This window comes from Schistocerca gregaria, chromosome 10 (assembly GCF_023897955.1).
Source record: "Schistocerca gregaria isolate iqSchGreg1 chromosome 10, iqSchGreg1.2, whole genome shotgun sequence".
Classification (NCBI taxonomy): Eukaryota; Metazoa; Arthropoda; class Insecta; order Orthoptera; family Acrididae; genus Schistocerca; species Schistocerca gregaria.
Genome location: NC_064929.1, coordinates 166280327 through 166303666, shown reverse-complemented (window position 1 = coordinate 166303666; position 23340 = coordinate 166280327).

Genomic DNA, 23340 nt, shown 5'->3' with positions numbered 1-23340 from the left:
AGAGTTGGCATTTCTGTGGGTTCTGTGCACACAATCCTGCATGACGACCTGAAAATGTGAAAAGTGTCATCCAGGTGGGTGCCACGAATGCTGACGGACGACCACATGGTTGCCCGTGTGGCATGTTGCCAAGCAATGTTGACGCGCAACGACAGCATGAATGGGACTTTCTTTTCGTCGGTTGTGACAATGGATGAGACGTGGATGCCATTTTTCAATCCGCCGGTGCTGAAAAAATGATGGTGTCCATGTTCTGGGGCAGCGAGGGCGTAATCCTTACCCATTGCGTTCCACAGGGCACTACAGTAACAGGTGCATCCTACGAAAATGTTTTGAAGAACAAATTCCTTCCTGCACTGCAACAAAAACGTCCAGGAAGGGCTGCGCGTGTGCTGTTTCACCAAGACAACGCACCCGCACATCGAGCTAACGTTACGCCACTTTTTCTTCGTGATAACAACTTTGAAGTGATTCCTCATGCTCCCTACTCACCTGACCTGGCTCCTAGTGACTTTTGGCTTTTTCCAACAATGGAAGACACTCTCCGTGGCCGCACATTCAGCAGCCGTGCTGCTATTGCCTCGGCGATTTTCCAGTGGTCAACACAGACTCCTAAAGAAGCCTTCGCCGCTGCCATGGAATCATGGCGTCAGCGTTGTGAAAAATGTGTACGTCTGCAGGGCGATTACGTCGAGAAGTAACGCCAGTTTCATCGATTTCGGTTGTGTAGTTGATTAGAACTTGAATGACCCTCGTACATCATTGATGTCTGAGGAAGTCTCTGGGACAATATAGTTCCCTTTGATTGGCACTCCAACTCGCTTATCACATCCATTAGACTATTTCTAGATAATATATCATGTCCTTCTTTGAATTTTCTCGATGTCCTCCGTTAGTCCTGTCCGGTAAGTATCCCAAACCGCACAACAGTACTCTAAATGGAGGTGGAAAAGCGTGGTGTAGGTACTCTCTCTAGTAGACCTGTTGCAACTTCTTAGTGTTCTGCCAGTAAAATGCATTGTTCGGGGCACTTCACCCACAACATTATCAATGTGATGGTTCCAAATTCAGTTGTTCGTAACTGTAATTCCTACGTATTTAATTGAATTGATAGCCTTTACATTTGTGTGATTTATCGTGAAGCCGAAATTTAGCTCATTCCTTTTAGTACTCATGTGGATGACCTTAAATTTTTCCTTATGTGGAGTCAACTGCCATTTGTCTCTAGGTACGTATATCGTGGTCGTTTTGCAGTTCGTTTTGATCTTCTGATGACTTCACTAGACGGTAAAAATCAGCATCATGTGGAAACAATATAAGGGGATGCAGAGATTGTCTCCTAAATCACCGGCCTTTGTGGCCAAGCGGTTCTAGGCGCTTCAGTCTAGAACCACGCGACCGCTACGGTCGCAGTTTCGAATCGTGCCTCGGGCATGGATGTGTGTGATGTCCTTAGGTTAGTTAGGTTTAAGTAGTTCTAAGTTCTAGGGGACTGATGACCTCAGATATTAAGTCCCATAGTGCTCAGAGGCATTTGAGCGATTGTCCTAAATCGCAGTAACAGCAGAGAGCTTATAACTTTTCCTTGGTTAACGCTAGATATCGTTTCTGTTCTATGAATTACCGTCGACTATAAAGAGTTTGCGACAGGAAATCTCGAACCCATTAGCATAAAATACACGATACTCCATAGGCATGCAATTTGATTAGAAATCTTTTGTGAGGGACGGTCTCAAAGGCCTTTTGGAAATGTGGTAGTCAGTTCCGCGTTACATAGGGGTGTCCAGATATTTTCACTCAGATAGTGTATATAGTTTGAATGAGAGCCGGAGGAGTGCACAGACAGCCTAAAGGCCAAGGGGATCTCTCACGAAAAGCAGGATATCCGGTAACAGTCACAGTGTAGCACAAATTTTTCGTTAGTAACTACGTATTCAGAGACTTCCCTGGTAGATTCGGTATTGAAGCTCACACAATCACTTGCCCACGTCGTTCTTCTATCCGAGCTAATGCACCGTCTCTGACTACAGTTATGTCGACTACTTACTTCTTTCCTCTAGATATTTCCTTCAAGTACAGAATGTACGAGTAAAAGTGTATACATGATGAACACCTGTTGTATAGCTTTTATGCTTGTATCACCAACAAATGCTGTAGATAAGTGACAGTTCATTGCATCCCACAATGAAATCAGCTGCTGAAATTGCACAGCTAAGGAGACATTCCAGCAAACACTTCTGTGAGATATTGAATGGCCGACAGTAAACCTAGTCGTAAACAACTGCCTTGGCAGCTTTGTCACCAGGAATGGCACCCATCCTTCGGTGGTCAACCGCGTCTTAAGCAAGCATTCTCCCGCTCCTTTCACTCCGATGTTTTTCCCTGACACTTGCGCAGCTCGCTGGTACGGGGAAGCGTGCAACGGACAGCCTTGATGTTTCAGCATTCCGAGTCATTACGATCAGTGGTCAGCAAACTGGACACGAATGGAAACGATCGGACATTCACGCAACGGCTAGTGTTTCCCGACAGATTTCCCACCAAAAGTCCAGTTGGAAATTGCCCACTAACAGTAAGAGTTTAGAATATTGTTAGAAACAGTACATAGACGCCGCCAAACGGCATACTCTTCTGCGCAATATTTATGATAATAAAATAATCTGCTATCAATGTATGGAATATTAATGCTGCTACGATTAGTATAAAAGACGTAAACGGACATGTAACGATAACTGAAACCGATCATTATTCGTTGCGAGAAAAGAAGTACGACGGTATCGGTTCTCTCTGTACTTACTTTACTTAACTTCGGTAGAAAAAGTGCATTCACAGTACACATGTACACTTCGACACAACTCGATTCTGTACCTGTTCATTAATTTTCCGTCCTATCATGTAGTCTTCAGTATTTTCCAATAGTATCACAGCCCCGCCAGGTTAACCGAGTGCGCTAACGCGCTGCTTCCTGGACTCGGGTTGGCGCGCCGGCCCCGGATCGAATCCACCTGGGGCTTAACGACGGAGGCCGGTGTGCCGGCCGCCTGGATGTGGTATTTATGCGCATTTCCACATCCCGCTAGGTGAATAACAGGCTGGTCCCCACATCCCCCCTCAGTTACATGGCTCGCAGACATCTGAACACTTTCGCACTATTCCATGGATTACACTAGACACAGATAGGTGGGGTACACTAATTCCGTCCCGGAGGGTACGAGGTGGCGGCAGGAAGGACATCCGGCCACCCCTTCAGTTAACCTTGCCAAATCCGATTAACCATGCCGACACTGCGTCATTGCAGGAAAACGTACAAGCGAAAGAAATAAATAAAGAAATATTTTACAGTAGCATCACAATCAAAAGCTTCTATCGTCTTCTTGTCCATATCGCTCATTGAAATGTTTCTCAGTTTCAGAAACGTATTTCATGCTATTTCCTCTATTTTACACCCTCTCAACTTCGGTCATAGTCGCTTATTTTGATGTCAAAACAACAAAACTCTTCCGCTGTTTTAAAAGTCTCACTTTCTAATACACTCCTGGAAATGGAAAAAAGAACACATTGACACCGGTGTGTCAGACCTACTATACTTGCTCCGGACACTGCGAGAGGGCTGTACAAGCAATGATCACACGCACGGCACAGCGGACACACCAGGAACCGCGGTGTTGGCCGTCGAATGGCGCTAGCTGCGCAGCATTTGTGCACCGCCGCCGTCAGTGTCAGCCAGTTTGCCGTGGCATACGGAGCTCCATCGCAGTCTTTAACACTGGTTGCATGCCGCGACAGCGTGGACGTGAACCGTACGTGCAGTTGACGGACTTTGAGCGACGGCGTATAGTGGGCATGCGGGAGGCCGGGTGGACGTACCGCCGAATTGCTCAACACGTGGGGCGTGAGGTCTCCACAGTACATCGATGTTGTCGCCAGTGGTCGGCGGAAGGTGCACGTGCCCGTCTACCTGGGACCGGACCGCAGCGACGCACGGATGCACGCCAAGACCGTAGGATCCTACGCAGTGCCGTAGGGGACCGCACCGCCACTTCCCAGCAAATTAGGGACACTGTTGCTCCTGGGGTATCGGCGAGGACCATTCGCAACAGTCTCCATGAAGCTGGGCTACGGTCCCGCACACCGTTAAGCCGTCTTCCGCTCACGCCCCAACATCGTGCAGCCTGCCTCCAGTGGTGTCGCGACAGGCGTGAATGGAGGGACCAATGGAGACGTGTCGTCTTCAGCGATGAGAGTCGCTTCTGCCTTGGTGCCAATGATGGTCGTATGCGTGTTTGGCGCCATGCAGGTGAGCGCCACAATCAGGACTGCATACGACCGAGGCACACAGGGCCAACACCCGGCATGATGGTGTGGGGAGCGATCTCCTACACTGGCCGTACACCTCTGGTGATCGTCGAGGGGACACTGAATAGTGCACGGTACATCCAAACCGTCATCGAACCCATCGTTCTACCATTCCTAGACCGGCAAGGGAACTTGCTGTTCCAACAGGACAATGCACGTCCGCATGTATCCCGTGCCACCCAACGTGCTCTAGAGGGTGTAAGTCAACTACCCTGGCCAGCAAGATCTCCGGATCTGTCCCCCATTGAGCATGTTTGGGTCTGGATGAAGCGTCGTCTCACGCGGTCTGCACGTCCAGCACGAACGCTGGTCCAACTGAGGCGCCAGGTGGAAATGGCATGGCAAGCCGTTCCACAGGACTACATCCAGCATCTCTACGATCGTCTCCATGTGAGAATAGCAGCCTGCATTGCTGCGAAAGGTGGATATACACTGTACTAGTGCCGACATTGTGCATGCTCTGTTGCCTGTGTCTATGTGCCTGTGGTTCTGTCAGTGTGATCATGTGATGTATCTGACCCCAGGAATGTGTCAATAAAGTTTCCCCTTCCTGGGACAATGAATTCACGGTGTTCTTATTTCAATTTCCAGGAGTGTATAATTCCTCCAGCGTCACCGTCTTAATTCCACTATTCCCCATGATGACAGCGCTCTGTCTCTCACTCGCCGAGGAAGTTAATTCGGAGCCCTCTAGTGGCAGAGGGATTCAGCGTTAGCCAGCGAAGTGGGACAGTTCACTGGGTATGTTATACCTCAACCGATATACAGGGTGGTCCATTGATCGTGACCTGGCCAAATATCTCAAGAAATAAGAGTCAAACGAAAAAACTACAAAGAACGATACTCGTCTAGCTTGAAGAGGAAAACCAGATACCGCTATGCTTGGCCCGCTAGATGGCGCTGCTATAGGTCAAACGGATATCAACTGCGTTTTTTTTTTATAAATAGGAACCACCATTTTTTGTTACATATTCGTGAAGATTGTAAAGAAATATGAAGGTTTTAGTTGGACCACTTTTTTCGCTTTGTGATAGATGGCGCTGTAATAGTCACAAACATATGGCTCACAATTTTAGACGAACAGTTGGTGACACGTAGGTTTTTAAAATTAAAATACAGAACTTAGGTACGCTTGAACATTTTATTTCGGTTGTTCCTATGTGACATACGTACCTTTGTGAACTTATCATTTCTGAGAACGCATGCTGTTACAGCGTGATTACCTGTAAATACCACATTAATGGAATAAATGCTCAAAATGATGTCCGTCTACATCAGTGCATTTGGCAATACGTGTAACGACATTCCTCTCAACAGCGAGTAGTTCGCTTTCCGTAATGTTCGCGCATGCATTGACAATGCGCTGACGCACGTTGTCAGGCGCTCTCAGCGGATCACAATAGCAAATATCCTTCAACTTTCCCCACAGAAAGAAATCCGGGGACGTCAGATCCGGTGAACGTGCGGGCCACGGTATGATGCTTCGACGACCAATCCACCTGTCACGAAATATGCTATTCAGTACCGCTTCAACCGCACGCGAGCTATGTGCCGGACATCCATCGTGCTGGAAGTACATCGCCATTCTGTCATGCAGTGAAAGATCTTGTAGTAACATCGGTAGAACATTACGTAGGAAACAAGCATACATTGCACCATTTAGATTGCCATCGACAAAAGGGGGCCCAAGTATCCTTCCTCCCATAATGCCGCACCATACATTAACCCGCCAAGGTCGCTGATGTTCCACTTGTCGCAGCCGTCGTGGATTTTCAGTTACCCAGTAGTGCATATTATGCCGGTTTACATTACCGCTGTTGGCGAATGACGCTTCTTCGCTAAATAGAACGCGTGCAAAGAATCTGTCTTCGTCCCGTAATTTCTCTTGTGCCCAGTGGCAGAACTGTACACGACGTTCAAAGTCGTCACCATGCAATTCCTGGTACATAGAAATATGGTACAGGTGCAATCGATGTTGATGTAGCATTCTCAACACCGACGTTTTTGAGATTCCCGATTCTCACGCAATTTGTCTGCTACTGATGTGCGGATTAGCCACGACAGCAGCTAAAACACCTAGGCTACTTGGGCATCATCATTTGTTGCAGGTCATGGTTGACGTTTCAAATGTGGCTGAACACCCCTGTTTTCTTAAATAACGTAACTATCCGGCGAACGATTCGGACACTTCGATGATGTCGTCCAGGAAACGTATCAGCATACATAGCACACGCGCGTTGGGCATTTTGATCACAATAGCCATACATCCACACGATATCGACCTTTTCCGCAATCGGTAAACAGTCCATTTTAACACGGGTAATGTATCACGAAGCAAATACCGTCCGCCCTGACGGAATGTTACGTGATACCACACACTTCTACGTTTGTGACTATTACAGCGCCATCTATCACAAAGTGAAAAAAGTGTTCCAACTAAAACATTCATACTTCTTTACGTACTACACGAATATGTAATAAAAAATGGGGTTCCTATTTTTTTAAAAAACGCAGTTGATATCCGTTTAACCAATGGCAGCGTCATCTAGCGGCCATAGCGCCATCTGGCTTCACCCTTCAAGCTAGACGAGTTTCGTTCTTTGTAGTTTTTTCGTTTGATGCTTATTTCGTTTGATATTTGGCCCGGTCACTATCAGTGGACCACACTGTATACAACAATAGTAAAGCATTTATAGGCCTTTTTACATTTAAAACAGTTAATTGTTATTTTATGAAGATAATTCTGTTAACGATAATAAATAACAACGGTATTAATGCTCTCTCACAATGGCTGTCTCCTCTGCGACTTAGTTTTTGGAGCGTAATATACACCGAAAAGCCAAATAACTTGCCTAATATCGTGCAGGTCCCCTGCTAGCTAGCAGACGTGCCGCAACACGACGTGGCATGGACTCCACTAATGCTGGAGTGAACTGACACCATGAATGCTGCAGGGCTGTCCATAAATCTGTAAGTGTACGATGGGGTGGAGATCTCTCCTGAAAAGAACGTTGCGATGCATCCCAGATATGCTCAATAATGTTAATGTGTGGGGAGTTAGGTAGCGAGCGGAAGTGTTTAAACTCAGAAGAGTGTTCCTGGAGCCACTCTGTAGCAGTTCTCGACATGTTGGATGTCGCATTGTCCTGCTGAAATTGCCCAAGTTCGTCGGAATGAGCGGATGCAGGTGATCAGACAGGGTGCTTACATATACGTGCCAGCAGTCCGAGTCGTATCTAGACGTATCAGCGGTCGCATATCACTCCAACTGCACACGCTCCATACCGTTGCAGAGGCTCCACCAACTTGAACAGTCCCCTGCTGACATGAGGTTGTCTCCATACCCGTACACGTCCATCCGCTCGATATAATTTGAAATGAGACTCGTCCGAACAGGCAACATGTTTCCAGTCATCAACTGCCCAATGTCGGTGTTGACAGGGCCAGGCGAGGCGTAAGGTTTTGTGTCGTTCAGTCATCAAGGTTATACGAGTGGGCCTTCGGCTCCGAAAGCCCATATCGATGATGTTTCGTTGAATGGTTCACACGCTGGCACTTGTTGATGGACCAGCAGTGAAATTTGTAGCAGTTTGCGGAAGTGTTGCACTTCTGTCAACTTGAACGATTATCTTCAGTCGTCGTTGGTCCCGGTTTTTGCAAGATCTTTTAACCGGCGATGTTGGAGATTTGATGTTTTACCGGATACCTGATAGTCAGGGTACACTCGTGAAATGGTCACATACGAAAATTCGCACTTCGTCGTTACCTCGGAGATGCCGTGTCCCATCGCTCGTGCGCCCACTATAACATCACGTTCAAACTCACCTACAACTCGATAACCTGCCATTGTAGCAGCAGTAAGCGGTACAACTGCGCCAGACATTTGTTGTGCTGCCGACCGCAGCGCCGTATTCTGCCTGTTCACATCTCTCTGTATTTGAATACGCATGCCTATAGCAGATCCTTTGGCGCTTCACTGTATTTCTACGAAAGGGAAAGAATGTGTACTATCGTGTTTGTCTATTGCTCCCTACGTATTAAATAAAAGTAGAGAAAAGGAACGCGATGGTGAGGTGAGAAAGGGCAACGGATCGCGACAAGAGGAAGTATTCTTTTACAATAAGTCATTGTTATTCAGGCAGTTGATAAGAAATGTCTGAAACTGTGCGGCCTGATCTCAGCACACTGTGCTAGTTGACTGGATATAGGAACAAATCTGACGCTCAAGAAATTGGGCATTTTAGAAGTAAAATATACCAGAGATATATAAAGGGCAAGTACAAAAAATAAAGAAAGAGTTTATAAGGTATTCACTTTAACAGCCGACAAAAATAGTCTGTTGGGAAACTCAGTCGTAAGAGAAAACAAGTTGATGGGGCATTTTCTTTGCGATTCAGGAACAGTAAATTCTGTAGTAAACCTTGTAGTGGACGTCGAAGATTCGATAATGTGGAACTGGTTATCGTGACCAGTAATGAAGATGGAAGAAATGGAGGGACTAAGTCGAACTCTGCACGACACTCGCGATTGTAAAGTAAAAATTACTGTCGTTCTCTTTTGCCATTGACTGGGTCTTTACAAAACTGAAGGCATAAATGTTTCATGGCATGAAGCTGTTTTTAATGAGACTATACGTAATGTGGGATATTAAAAGAAATTGTTAGTCCAAAGGCTCGCTATATCCCCCCCCCCCCCCCCCCCCCACACACACACACACATACATTGTAGATATCTCCATTGTGTGATTTGTGCACTAAAGAAGGAGACATGAATCATGAACTGTTCTCGTGTGCCACGTACAAGACGCAAAAAACATCCTTTATCAGCTGATTGAAGTTTCCTCTTCCAGAATCGGTTATAGGCTCGCTGTCAACCGAAAGGACTGCACCACCATTCAATCTGATGATCAAACACTTAAACATGTGTCCTCTAATCGTCCAGAGACATTGTATAAATTGAAACGTCCCCTTAGAAACATTAATCAATGATTGTGCTGATAAACATCTTACACTATTTCATTTTCAAACAGCTGAGCAGAACAGAACGTACTCAGACATTTCTCACTTTACTTATTCTGATCTACACTAAACTGACACACAAATTTTTAGCGCAACGCAATCTGACTTTTAATAATCCCTACAAAAGAATGTCGGTGACTAACAATAACCTTTACCTTTCATGAATTCTTACCTCACAAAAATCTTCGTTACTCGAACTACTGCAATGCAGCGTGCATTAATACTGCCAGCTAAATAAAAGATTCTAACTACTGAAGGCACTAACTACTGATAGTCATAGCTAGCAAATGAAAGATTTTGATAGAGAACAAACAATGTATTTACTTTAACTGTGTTCAAAAGTCATAATATATAGCAGTTCATTACATCCTGTATTACAAATTTACTGTCTCTGATGGACACACGTCCAGATCATCCGCTCTCAAAACTCCGCCATCTCTCTTCCCACATCCACCACCGCTGGCGGCTCATCTCCAAGCGCGCAACGCTACGCGCTGTTCACATACAGCTGCCCAACACAATAGCGAATATTACGACAATGCTAACCAGCCACAGACTGCACACAGCACAGCCAGTGATTTTCATACAGAGCGCTACGTGACATTACCAATATAAAAACCTAAACAGCCTACTTACAAAATGATACGCCGATCTTCGTATGGTCCTATGTTTATTTTTTATTATTATGGTATAATCACTATATGAGTAGTTTCCAGCGGTGCCATGTACCAATCATTTATTCACACTCTAATTTAGTAGTTAACTAAGCTCGTACTAGAATAACAAATGTGAATGCGATGGATGGCAGTATGCCGATATCGAAATGCCAAAAAATGTGAAAAAGCTAATGAACGGTATTATTGTCATACAGCGTGAACATGAATGAAACCGACAAACTGCAGGGACTGATTCCCGACTGGAAGCGGAGGGAAAAGGTCCCATAACATGTGTTCGGAAACGGACGGTGTGCGTACAGCGACAACAAATCATCCCGGAACACAGTATATAGCTGCTTCGCATCCACGTCTCGACAGTAGTGGCCTGCATGGGATTGCAGGTGTCAGGGATAGTAACATTTGTCATGCAGTATACACATACTTGTGCTTCGGCTTATACCATGTTGACGGGCCACTGGCATGGAATTTGTTCTGGGTTCGTCTCAGTATCCTGTAGAAAACGGTCCTCCAAATATGGTGCACTCTCAGTCCGGCGCTTCCCTGTACGTTCGTCTGTCTGAAAGGACCCACGATCAAATAAACATCCTAAAAACGCTTGAAATGTTGTGTGGTGTGGCTGGTGTCTGTGAGGGTACTTGTTTTGACTTAGCCGTGCTAACTCTCGACCGCTTCCATTTTCCTGGCCGTACGCAAAACCACCTCGGTTTCTTACCCATATGAATACCGGACCATTCTGCTACGTACAGTATGCTGTGCCAATCACACAGCCTGCAACACACGAGGAACAAACGCCACGTGGCCAGAGAAACTTTGCCGGTGGCGTGGCCGAGCGGTTCTAGACGCTACAGTCTGGAGTGGTTCCAGACTGATGGACACACGACTGCTACGGTCGCAGGTTCGAATCCTGCCTCCGGCCTGGATGTGTGTGTGATGTCCTTAGGTTAGTTAGGTTTAAGTAGTTCTACGTTCTAGGATACTGGCGACCTCAGATGTTAAGTCCCATAGTGCTCAGAGCCATTTGAACCACTTTTTATAAAAAAAAAAATTCAGAGAAACTTCCATTCGTCAGTGCCATCTACGGTGGCAACGATGCATTTCCGGACACGTGTTCATAGGACCTTTTTTCCTCCATTTCTGGTCAAGATTCCGTCCATGCACTTCGTTGATTTTATTAATGTTCACCCTGTGTAAGGCTCCTAACGACAGAATAGGAAACGGGACAAATCGGTCTTACAAATCGACCTTACAAATCCCATCCAAATCGATATTCCAAATGGATATCCCTTATAGAACTCCCAAGTCGATCCTGCAGCAATTTAAATACTACTCTAAATTTAGTTTCAGCAGGACAACGCGACACCTCACACGTCCAGAACTGCTAGAGAATTCTGTTTTCAGTTTATCACGGAGGATCTGTGGGGGTGAGTTTCCCTTCTATTACCCTAACTACTGTCGATACTAACTTTTTTAGTCCAGCTGTAGGAGAGTAACAATACTTGTAGAAATATATCGTTTAAAGAATATATCTATATTACGTACACAGAAATTCCTGAAGACAATAAGTATAAGAAAAATTCATGCTTAGTTGTTGAGTCAATAAGCACATCTTGATAAAATTGCGCATGTTTCGGACCGCTGAGTACTGCATAGTTAATATGGAATCAACATGGAAGGGACAGTCTTTTAGAAGTATTTTGGCTTATACTTCTGTTTAGTTATGATAGTTTTCAGATATTCAGTCCGCTTCCAGCTAACACTTTGGCACGGCCTGTATCCTTGAACGACAGCTTGATGTTTCAACAGTTTGTAACGCCGGCCTTTGTGGCCGAGCGGTTCTAGTCGCTTCAGTCCGGAACCGCGCGACCGCTACAGTCGCAGATTCGAATCCTGCCTCGGACATGGATGTGCGTGATGTCCTTAGGTTAGTAAGGTTTAAGTAGTTCTAAGTTCTAGGGGACTGATGACCTCAGATATTAAGTCCCGTAGTACTCGAAGGCATTTGAACAGTTTGTAACTATCTGTAGGAACCGTTGCTACGCAGTCTTGCATTCGCTCGTTCATTCATAACGGTCCGTACACCCATCACGAAAGAGATGTCACACGGATTTAAGACGCATCAAGATTGATGATAAAAAATTCAAACGGCTGTTAGATGTTGCACTAATAGTTAACAATCGTTAATTTTTTTAAAATCATTTGTGCTTACTCAAGCTAAACCTAACACTGCAAAATTATTATAAAGCCGTCAAAATAAACGAATAATAAAATCTTCTGGCTCCTCGGTGGTATTAAATAGTTGCTGTGTATATCCTGTTGATAAGTGATTATCTACATGACCATACTGATGTTTTATGGTACATGAGGATGGCGATGGATGTGCGGAAAGAACAGAGACATGTTTGCCACTAACTTCGCTGCTTGCAGCTGACGGAAATCTTCAGTCCTTTAATATAAAATCTGTCGTAATTAATTTTCTGTTCGTTATGTCCGAAATTCAGTGTCGACTAAATACTGATTTTACGAGTTCAAATATAAATTATGCATCTTCTCCGTCATTCATCAAGTTATACTGTATGCAGACGCAAATTCAGTACTAAAAATGATGTATATAGACCTTGAATAACAGCTGTTAGCTCCTTGTGATACCCACCGTCTATCCAATATTAATCATCGGATACTACTTTTTCCCGCTATCATGAGCTACGTTGCTAGGTGTACCACATAAGAGTACAAAATCGTTTTATAACAGTTTGCATGTGCGACATGCTTAAATGAAATTAAAACGAAACTAGGCTGTAAGTTATATATCAAAACACAATTACCGTGCTTAAATGTAACATATAGTTAGGGTAACAGATGGGAAACCCAACCCCACAGATCCGTAGTGATGAGCTGAAAATACAGTTCACTGATTTCCGTGGTTCGGCTGTTATTACAAATGGCTTTAGGAAAAAGTTTTACAGACTGTGTTTCGCGAAGCATTGGTGTTCAGTGGCAGATAAATAAGAGCTCCAGAAAAAACTATTAATAACATAGCTATGTTTCGACACATTGACAGTATTAACTATTTAAAAAAAAATCTATTTCGGTCTGTACGTTATTAGGTACTATTTAAGACTGAACTTATCACTGAATAAAACAAATTTTACTAATTTTTTTAAAGAAAAACGTTTTATTAATCATGAAAATAAGCAAGGTGTTCTATCAGAGGAAAAGTGTTTCATCCTCTTCTTCGGAAAGGAACAATCTCCGAATCATACTGTTGATATGGTACGCCAGTTAATTGAAAAACGGCGAGAAGACGACATGGACACAAGTAATGGGTTCATAGATTATGAGAAGTAGTTCGATACAGTGAACCGAAGGAAGCATGGAAATGCTATGGGAAAACAAGGGTAATAAAGAGACATCAAATACAGGATAGGGAGAGTTTATATCAGCAGACAGAAATTTTAATACAGGGCAGCATTTCCAAAAATGTGTTCAAGGGAATCCTGGTACCCCGCGGGAAGAGAATGAGTGCTCCGCGACAAGGTATGGATAATATGCCAGTTTTTTTAAACATTTTGACGGATCTAATTATTTGTGTATAAATGTTGTTATGATTTGTGTGTTAATAGTTGATATTTAAAACTGAAGTAATCACTGAATAAAACAAGCTTTGTTTCATTTTTTTAAATTTTATTAACGTCCTAAGAAAAATGGTGTCCCATCAGAGTACCAGGATTCCCAAAGTGTTCCGTCATAGGAAAAATTTGGGAACCATTGATATAGGGAAAAAGAAGACAGGACCAATACAGATCAACGGAGGAGTTCGAAAACAGTATAGCTTTTCAGCTACTATATTCATTATAGACTTAGTCGGCACTGATAGATAGTGGAAACGTGGAAATTAAACAAGGTTTCAGGTTAATATCAGGACTCAGATATATTCTGCCCTTTGCCGATGACGAAATAATTATTCGGAACACAGAAGGTTTTAGATATAAACTGCAAAAGAGATGAAGCGTTTTAATTACACGGTACTGGGAACAGTTGCACAGAGCGGTGTGTTTCTGTCCGGAGCGCCACACTCAGAATTCCAGATGCCAGCGAGAAAAGAATTTACGAGCAGCGGTGCTCAGCGAGCCACCTAGCGGCGGCGGTGGTAAGCTGCCGCACGGCCATTACGGCGCTCTGATTGGCCGGCGCGGCGCGCCGCTCGGCTGTCCCCTGAACCCGCCCGGCTGCACCACGCTAGTCGAGCACAGAACTTCCGCCGCGGCCGCTACACCTCCCGACGTTCACACCGTCGAAAAATCGCGCTATCGAACGGGCAAAAAGCGTCGCGGCGCTCCACGCGAATCGCGACGAGACTGCGCGACGTCTCTAGCTCGTCGGGACGCTCCAGTACGGCAGGAACAGATTTATAAAGGTCGCCATTAAACGGGGATTTAATGTTGCTTAGAGTGGTCGTTCGTAAATCTCTCCCGGCAGCGGCGGCGGTGGTGGGGGAACCGGCGCGCGGCGCTGTGGTGGGGGTAGGCCTCCGGCAACCATGGCAGCGTGGTGGGGGGGGAGAGAGAGAGAGTCGGGCTCGGAGGGGAAGTGGGCGACGTAGTGGGGGTTGCGAAAGCGGGGAGGCCAAATAAAAAAAATGTTCTCACCATGGAAGTCCGCGCGATATTAAGCTAAAGCTGGGACATGGAGGAATAAGAAGGGAAAAAGAGGAGAACGGTCAATAGCTACAGGTGCTGCTACCTATGCGGCGGGCCTCGAAAGTTGCGCCCGACGCTCAGATGTTCACTGCGACGAGAGAATAATTTTTCTCTCAAAAACTGAAAATCATGACGATTTCCAAGTGTTAATTCCTGGCGCAGTCTCGCGGTAGGCTAGTTACGCTCCTCGGTTGCACAAATGCGATTTTTCTGCTTCGACGGAGACTGCCACGGCGTGGCACCACGTGCTCAGGTGTGGACAGCGAACCGGTTTTTGTTTCCTTGCGGCCTACGCACACATTCGCGTACCGGTACGTAAAAACCAGTGCTAGCCTTGTCTGTCCAGAGGGAACGAGCAGAAAAATGAGTTTGTCTCAGTGGGTACTACCCGCTGCAAACAGTTACGGGGCCGTCGTGAGCGAAGCATGGTAAGTTGTGAAACGAGAGAGGCTGTTGAGAACAGAAAAAATTGAACTACCTGCATCCTTTGTGTATAAAAAATTTTAAATTTCAGGGAAAACAACGTGTGAATTACAATAATTATATGAGCCTCCAATAAAACTGTGTATTACAAGTGAGATGCTAAATAATATTTTTACTTTGAGAGGGTAGTAGGCGACGAACATCGGGTAGTAAAGTTTTGCAAAGCATTAATTTCGGTTGTTTTATTCTTATCTACACGAACAACAGTTAGAAAAATCCAGCTGTTTACCATAATAAATATCATTATTCATAATCGCTAAGTGTAATTTAGCACCAGGAAAAATGCAGGACCCCTTAATAATTACGGATATTCAGCGGTTACTGTAGTAGTATTATACGCTGTCCCAACGTCTTGAACCTTGTTAGGAGATGGTAGGACACCACCTGTTCTTCCTGGAATAAAGTGGCTCTGTCGTGCATGAAAAGAACTGTTCTGAAAGGAAAAGAATGTTTAATTTAGTGCGGAAAGATTAGCTTTTGCTTGGCCGAATTCGACAGGAATAGCAGTTGAAAATAAAACTGGTGCAACCATTGCTATGAGGTATTTCGGAGAATTATACCAGCATCTGCATCTACATTCATACTCTGCAAACCACTGTGAAACGCATGGCAGACTGTACTTCCCATTACACCAGTTATTAAGTATTTTTCCCGTTCCATTCGTGTGTGGAGAGCAGTAAGAATGATAGCTCAAGAAGTAGTTATTATTTACTTTTCGTTTGGTTTTTAAGCGCAATAATGAACACAATACAAACAACACCGCATGTAATGTACAGGCAGACATCTAAATTTTTAATACAATCAACTACGCCGTTCGTTGTCACCAGGAAATCGTCGACAGTACTGCCATAGGCCTTGGTTGGACATTCCGTAACAAAGACAGAATAGTTTGCCTGGTTGCTCCACAATCGCGTTTTAGAGGTGGAGCCTTATGTAGTCAACGAAGGGAGTACACACTGTGTATCGTGATTATTTTAATCTCGTCTTCGCAATCGCTATGATAATTAATAAGGCATGGATTTATTGCGGCACTGTCTGGCAGCAGAAGGCAAATAAGAACTATTTTTTAAAAAATCTTTCCGAAGAAAGCGCGGTGGCGGAGATCACAAAACGTCCTACTATCTTTGCTGGCAATTCCGCGGCGCCGTAAAAGCCTTTTAATTACTACTCAAACAGCTATCTGCCCATAACCGCCGCGCTATAAAACGACTCGACAATTACATTAAAACCGTTTCGTTTTGTGCGTCGTTCATCCGCTTAAAACCTCACAACCCATTCGCGACTGGCACTTCCTCTCTCTCTCTCTCTCTCTCTCTCTCTCTCTCTCTCTCTCTTCCCCTGTATCTCTCGCACCATTTTCCCAGACATAAACGTAATGCAATAATTTACAGCGCGGAGGCAATTCATAAATAACTCTGACCGTTAGCCGTGAGCTTTAGTACGTGTTTTATGAGTCCTTAAAACGGTTTACGGCCGCGACAGGGGTGTCCAAAGGGGGCAAAACGGGGGCACGGCGGGCGCGCGATTGTTTTGTAAATACATCGTCGATAATGGCCACAAATTAGCCGACGGCCATTCCGGGGCGCTCTCTGAAGCGCGGATAAAAAGAAAAGGAAGATGAGAAAAATGAGCGCGGTGGAGATACAGAAGACACGCCACCTGTGCGTTACTGCTGCGTAAATTTTCCGGCGCAGTCAAAGTGCCGCTTCGTCATAAACCTGGCACGAGTCTGTAATTCGTTTTTACAAGCGTCTTCAGATGTCCCTCTTGTCCATAATAAGAGATGTGTTGCTTGCCTCCGAAACGATAAAGGTCGCACTACAACGCTATCTCCTCTCTCCTCTGAATGTGTGTGTGTGTGTGTGTGTGTGTGTGTGTGTGTTTTGGGGGGAGGTTCTGGACCACCGCTTCACAAACCCAGTAGCCCTATTAGGTGTAGGAAGAGTTTTACAGGCCAACACCATCGTTTCAGACGAAATGGCGACCCTTCCTGAACCATAAAAAGGACTTTATGTACAGTGACTGTCTCTAAACAGCTAATGACCCATTACGCTTCATCCTCAATCTCCTTGTGATCGCAACCTACAACATTTCACTCATTTTAAATTAATAAATATGTATCTACTAAGTACAATGACGTTATTGCTGCTTCATTAAGACCAGGGAAATAAAGTGAACGTGTGGTTTCTTTGCATGTTCCTTGAACAGCAAGGAAGCTGAAAGACAACGTTTCTTACTAATAATTTAACAACAGTTTTATAATAATTTGCAGTAACAACTGTGAGTGTCGTCAGTATGTAATATTATTTCTTTTACAATGGTTATGTAGTCCTTTAACATTAACCATCACAATACCCGAGAAGAGGGGGGAGAGGGTACTTTGTGCCCGCCATATGGAAATACCGTAATCTAACCTGTATTTCGCATTTTAAAATTTTGAAAAAAATATTTATTGTCTCTAATGATTCCTTATATCAGATCCCGTAACTGTTTTAGATTATTCAGTAAAACCTAACCCAAAAATTTTAGTGATTTTTAACAAAACATGACACATTCGTATTTTCAGGTTCCGGCCCCTTCTTACACGTCTGTATAACCATAAAAAGAATGTTGTGAATGAAAATCAACAACTATTAACGTAATTTGAATTTCTGAAATTTTTTTATAGTGTTCATTAAGTATCCCTCTATTGGATGCAAGCACTACAGAAAATGCGTTGTTGTTGCTAACCTTCTACTAAACGATGTTTTCAGGTTCTGTACAAAATTGATATATCATTACCTGCTTAAGAACTGTGTTTTTACTAAAAGTAAAAAAAAATTTTACGCAATTCTTGGTATTACGCGTTATGGGAAACGTAGCGCTTGTCCGACCTCTTACTCGGTGTAGGATCCTTATCAGACGGGACTAACGGAGAACATTGAGCGAAATCAAAATGGGGCAGCTGGTTTTGCATTATCGCGAAATAGCTGAGATATGATAAGCTAGTTGGGGTGCCTATCATTATAACAAAGGCATCTTTTCGTTGCGTCGATCTCTTTTCAACAGATTTCGTCACCACCTTTTTCGTAACTACGCAAGGGCTGACCATCGAAGCCGCGCGGGTTAGCCGAGCGGTCATGGACTGTGTGGCTGGTCCCGGCGGAGGTTCGAGTCCTCCCTCGGACACGGGTGTGTGTGTTTGTCCTTAGGATAATTTAGGTCAAGTAGTGTGTAAGCTTAGGGGCTGATGACCTTAGCAGTTAAGTCCGATAAGATTTTACACACTTTTTTTGGACTGACCATCGATATAAAATGACAGCGATCAGAGCTTGCACGGAAAGACTTAGGTGTTCATTTTTCCCGCGTCCTATTCGATAATGGAACGACTGACGGACAGTAATACAGTGTGAATTGTACAATAATCATGTACACGTAGATGTACTGGTTCTGGACCACCACAACTTAAGCCCTCTTGGCACCCTAAAACCATAAAAAGGGCTTTATGTACAGAATCTATGTATGTACAATAGCTATGTGTGTACAGCTGATGTTCTACTACAGCACTTCCTCATTTTTATTTCTTTGGTCGTCGTCTCAAACACGTCACTTATTTTCATGTAAAAATGTGTGTCTATTAAGCACAATAACGTCACTGGTGCATCAATAACAACAAGGAAATACAGTAAAAGTGCAATTTCTTATCTTTGGTGTTCTGCGGGGAAAAATTTAACAATAGTTATGTACTGTATAAGGTTGAAAAACAGAGAAACTGCGTTTTAATTATAGTAATATTTGTGTATTTCGATCCGGTTTCCTTTTTTTGGACCATAATCAGTAAACTAACTAGCATCCACAAGAGACACTAGTGCGTAGGAAACCAAACGACAGAAACAGAGAGATTACCAATAAAGACATAATTTTTGGTCGCGATATTAGGCGAGATATATCAGATTGATCGTACGTCACTCACGTTATGCACCAAACATATTAAATTAGCATATGTGATGAGCTCTCGACTGGATATTTCTCACCTCATGTCACGACGAAAGTTGCGTCTTTTTGTTATTATCGTTGTTCCCGATGTTTCGATTCATACGAGCTAGTATCTCTTGCGGACGCTACTCAGTTGTTTCTTGACGATCACCTTATAAGCCAAATACTAGTTCATGAAAACAAATACTAGGAGAACAAAAACGCAGTTTATTTGTGTTTCAGCCTAATATATGAAATAGTTCTACAAAGAACGGCAGGAGAATCCGTAAATATGAGTTATTTAATTATTTCCAGTAACAACCTCGAACAAACTTAATATTTGTTTCATGACGTACAGCTCGATCGTTGTACATTATGTCCAGTGACAAGAGGGCAGTTTAAGAGGGCAGTGCTGCAGTTTCAAACGAAAGAGCAACCGTTCTGGAAGCAAAAAAAGATTTTGTGCACAGCTACCCCCCCCCTCCCCCCTCCCCCTGCGTACTGCCAATGAGCCATTATACTCCGTCCTCAGTATTTCTGTCATCACTGTCTCCAAAGTGTAACTTCTGTTGATGAACAAACGTCTGATTATCCTAATAACAAAGGGATTACTGATGCATCATTAATAGCAGAGAGAGGCATTGGAAGTAGAATTATTTATTATCTCTGGTTTATGGAGAAAAAACTGAAAAAAATACTTTTCATTTTCAATAATTTGATTATTTTGAGGAGGCGGTGATGTACAGCCTTTAATAAACTATTTCTTTTTTTAGAAATCTTTGCTAGTTGTTGTTGTTGTGGTCTTCAGTCTTGAGACTTGTTTGATGCAGCTCTCCATGTTACTCTATCCTGTGCAAGCTTCTTCATCTCCCAGTACCTACTGCAGCCTACATCTTTCTGAATCTGCTTAGTGTATTCATCTCCCGATCTCCCTCTGCGATTTTTACTCTCCACGCTGCCCTCCAGCACTAAATTGGTGATCCCTTGATGCCTCAGCACATGTCCTACCAACCGATCCCTTCTTCTAGTCGATTAGTGTCGCAAACTCCTCTTCTCCCCAGTTTATCCAATGCCTCCTCATTAGTTATGTGATCCAGCCATCTAATCTTGAGCATTCTTCTGTAGCACCACATTTCGAAAGCTTCTATTCTTGTCTTGTCCAAACTATTTATCGTCCATGTTTCACTTCCATACATGGCTACACTCCATACAAATACTTTCAGAAACGACTTCCTGATGCTTAAATCAATACTCGACGTTAACAAATTTCTCTTCTTCAGAAACGCTTTTCTTGCCATTGCCAGTCTACATTTTATATCATCTCTACTTTGACCATCATCAGTTATTTTGCTCCCCAAATAGCAAAACTCCTTTACTACTTTAAGTGTCTCATTTCCTAATCTAATTTTCTCAGCATCACCCGACTTAATTCGACTACATTCCATTATCCTCGTTTTGCTTTTGCTGGCTAGTTAAAATTACAAAAAAATGGCTCTGAGCACTATGCGACTCAACTTCTGAGGTTATCAGCCGCCTAGAACTTAAAACTAATTAAACATAACTAACCTAAGGACATCACACACATCCATGCCCGAGGCAGGATTCGAACCTGCGACAGTAGCGGTCACCCAGCTCCAGACTGTAGCGCCTAGAACCGCACGGCCACTCCGGCCGGCTTTAAAATTACAGTTTTAGGTCAGATAAACAGACCATAAAAAACGGCATTAATTTAAAGACATGTGTGAAAAAAAATGATCATTCGTTTTTAGATTAACGTTGTATATTAACTGCAGCTAAATTATAGACTGCAGCTAAGTACAAGAAATACACACTAGGTAATATGTTAACTGGCCTTGTGCTTCCTGCTCTTAACTAGTTGCTTAACGTATAAATCGGGAAATTTCCTACATCCTGTAAATTTCGTACACTTAATGTATTGCTTTCCCTAAATGCAAATGATGACGTCTTGACTCGTGTCCTATTATTAATGTGTCTTATAACTGACCGTGGTCTATTTGTTTGACTCTTATGGGTAGTTCTGACAAAGCCACATGATTTTTCCAGAATATCGTAATAATTACCTAAGGATTTCTAAAAAAAATTAGAGCGCCTTTAAAAAGTAATAATAATTGATTTAAATTATTTAATGAAGACATGCAAGAATACGAATGGTCACTGAAAACGGAAAACCAAAAAACAGGACCCCTCCTTTTTAGGTAACCCATTTTCAAGAAGCGTATGGAACTGTGGATTGATAAACCTGCGACCTAATCGCTTAACATCAAAAGCACTGTTTACACGAAGCATTTCTGACCCATAATTTTTAAATTTTATGCACGTCTCAGTGGTATGTCACAATTTATTAATATACTAACATTTTCTGACGTCTTTTGTTGCAGAAAAAGGGCAAATTCTTAGCAGCAAGACAAACTTAATGTAATCATTGCTTGGTTTGGGAGGCTTCAAAGATGATCCATTTTTGGACGGAATTAAACGCCTGAAAAATACAAATTCTTCTTAATTTCCTTGATCGAGTAAACCAACAATAACGATATGCAATAAAAGTAAGGAACCATTCATAATAGTGGAAACGTACCGAAAATATATTCTTTGAGGAAATTATTTACAATAATTAATGTAGGCAGCCTGCATTAAAAATTGTAAATAATCCTAAAAAAGAATTTACTGTACTTGCCTCAACATTTTCTTCTCGGTAAAATGTGAATTGAAGTAAATACAATTGCTCGCCATGTATTATCCACGGGGTATCGAAATGAAACTAATTTCAAAATAAAGTAACTTCCTTGCATTACACAAATACACCCCTTAATTTTTTTTGGTATAAAGTAGCGACAAATACAGATGAAAAGTGAAACGTTAACCATAGGTGATACAGTATAATCGCGTGCGTAAATTGGCCAATAATTTTCTCTTGCTATCTATTACCTGCGCATGCGTTATTTCGCTACTCACTTTCAGTTAGCAACGGTCAATATAGGTTACGCATTACGTCTCAGCCTTTTCTTCTTCTAGTGACAGTTGAATGAGAGCCGTTGTGTTTAGAAGGCTCTGACGGGGTCCGTGACGCCTACATCTGTTTCTATAAAATACATTGCATTTACCATACCAATTTTTAGTGAGTTTCTTTACATGTACTCTTATATTATAAATCTTAATGACTATCGATAATCGTGCATTTTGTTCTAATTTTATCGGTACGTAATTTCGTTCCGTTGGAATGTTTACTGGATTCGAGAGGGCTGTGCGTACACTTCCTGCCATCTCCCGGAATGTCGTTGAACCGCATCGCGCGCAGCCTCGCAGCACGCTTCAGCGATTGTCCGTCAGATGGCGGGGGGGCTCGCCGGGGGCCGGTGGCGCCCCGTTCGGACGGCGCGAGAACTCGAGGTCGCGTTCCCCGGATCGATCTCGGGGGCAGGTCGACGGCGGGCCGCGTGAGTTACGACATCGGCAATGCGACGGAAGGAGGGATGCCCTCCGAACAGCGTCGCGAAAGCTCGGATGCGGCTGTCTGCGTGCTCGGAGCGCCCGTAAAGGGCGTCAGGCAATTATTCTTGTCATAGAACTGCCTTAAGAAGGCTTGCATGTACAGTTTAAGACTTAATCTCACAAAGGCGCATTTTATGCACGAGAGTAGACATTAATGATCATACAGTGAAGGAAACAAATTGTTTAAAACTCCTTGGCGTCCAAAGCTCTAACTGAATTGCCCCTTGGCGCTTGCCACGAAATGATAACAATATTAGAAAGAATAAACAATTCTTAATGTTCTACTAAATTATATTTATTTCGTCAACAACCGGCTTTCGATATCTCTCAGGCCATCTTCAAGTGAAAACTGAATGTCGCAAACATAGATAAACACGATGTGCCATGTATACAGATATTATTTGTGCAGAAGGTACAAAAATGACAGAGCGTATAGAAAGAGAAACATTAAATTTTATTTCGCTCACATAAAAATAATTAATATAAGGGGGTATAACAAAGATTTTATGCGGAGAAATCTTTAAAAACTGGTGATAAATACGATGAATTTACAGTTTGAATCTACAATTTGTATCATCATCATCATCATCATTTAAGACTGATTATGCCTTTCAGCGTTCAGTCTGGAGCACAGCCCTCCTTATA